The sequence below is a fragment of the Acomys russatus genome, chromosome 4 (assembly GCF_903995435.1).
Source record: "Acomys russatus chromosome 4, mAcoRus1.1, whole genome shotgun sequence".
NCBI lineage: Eukaryota > Metazoa > Chordata > Mammalia > Rodentia > Muridae > Acomys > Acomys russatus.
In genome coordinates this window covers 428,695-430,209 of record NC_067140.1, presented here as the reverse complement: position 1 = coordinate 430,209, position 1,515 = coordinate 428,695, and the positions used below count along the sequence as shown (strand labels likewise).

Sequence of the window (1,515 nt, the reverse complement as noted above, 5' to 3'; positions counted from 1 at the left end):
CTTGTGGCGGTCATAAAGAGTTTAAGCAGAGAAATCCCACGGAGAGACATCCTTATTTCTGGCAATGAAGAAAGACACTGGAAAGGAGCAACCCTGTGTAGAATTTAGAACCAGGCCGGAGTCTCCTCAGATTGGGGCAATGGTTCTAGCATGGTTTACTTATTCAAGGAATTGATTAAATAGTAAACATGTCTATGCACGGTGGCACGCACCTGTAACCCCAGCACTTGAGAGGCAGAGGCTGGTAGAAAGCGAGTTCTCGTCAAATCTAGGCAATTAGTAAAATCCTGTCTCAAAAACAAAGAAAACACATACAGGATAAGGGGACCCAGGTGCCTCACAGTTTGGTTACACTGGAGGTAATCTGCATAAGCTAATTACAGCTTTTCAATTTAAGTAAGTAGGATAAATAAATGTGAATGTAAGCATATGCTTGCATTTCCTAGCTTTGCCCCTGAGGGACCTATGAACAGTGCTAATCAAAAGGATGAATACTTGGCATGAAAATATACCTAAGAGCAAAGCTTCTGGAAAAACCATTTGTTCTTCCCTGTTTTGTATTGTTCCTCAAACTTGACCTTGGCCTCCCACCTGGCCTTGGGTTTCAGGGCTGGGTCTCTGAAGACATCCTTGTTGAGAACAGTCTTGTCCAAGGAGGACAGCCACAGAGTACCTGGTGAGCATGAGATGACTGTAGTTATAAACTTTCACAAAGGACTTGATCTTTGACCTCTTGGCGATTTTCTTCTTGCCCATGGCAGCTGTCACTTTTCGGGGATAGCAGTCAATTCCAGCCACCATGGTCTTCACGATGATGGCTTTGCATCTGGAGTAGCGTCCAGCCAGGACCAGCACCACTTTCCCCGGTTTCACAAACTTGCCCATTTCGACAGCAAGCAAGTGGCACCCAAAATAAAGCACTTGTTTATGTTTTAACAGCCAAAAGAAAATAACAATTCTGAAGATGATGGAAAAATGATGCATGAGAAAATTTTAAATCCTTAAAATTTAAAGTAACGAGCCAGGAGGTGGGGTAGGGGTGGCACACACCTTTAATCCCAGCACTAAGGAGGCAAAGGCAGACCTGGAGCTCTTTGAGTTCAAGGCCAGACTAGTCTAGAGCGAGTTCCACCAGGACAGCCAAGGCTACCCAGAAAAAGCCTAAATCCAAAAGCATGTAAAGTAACAAAACTGTGGGGCTGACTCTAGAGTTTCTTGAAAGATACAACTGGCCAAAGGTGAACAAAGAGAAAGACAGTATGAACAGACCTATGTGTGTTAAAGACACTGAGTAAATAATTAACAACATTGCAAGACAGTAAGCAGCAGTCACTGAAGAGTTGGCTCACTGGTGAACTCTACCCTAAAAAATTACAGCCAAATCTCTAAAATGTGCTTCAGAAGACAGAAGCCAAAACAAGACTTAACTCATTCTACAAACTATAGCTTCTGCATTACCCTAATTGAGGACATCAAGAGAAACTGCAGACCAGTATCTCACAAACATAGATACCA

General features: G+C 43.0%; 1 pseudogene; it reads right to left on the bottom strand.

Annotated features, from left to right (window-relative positions):
- Positions 1–512: 512 nt before the first annotated feature.
- LOC127188323 (60S ribosomal protein L27-like) lies at positions 513–914 on the bottom strand (annotated as a pseudogene).
- Positions 915–1,515: the final 601 nt, after the last annotated feature.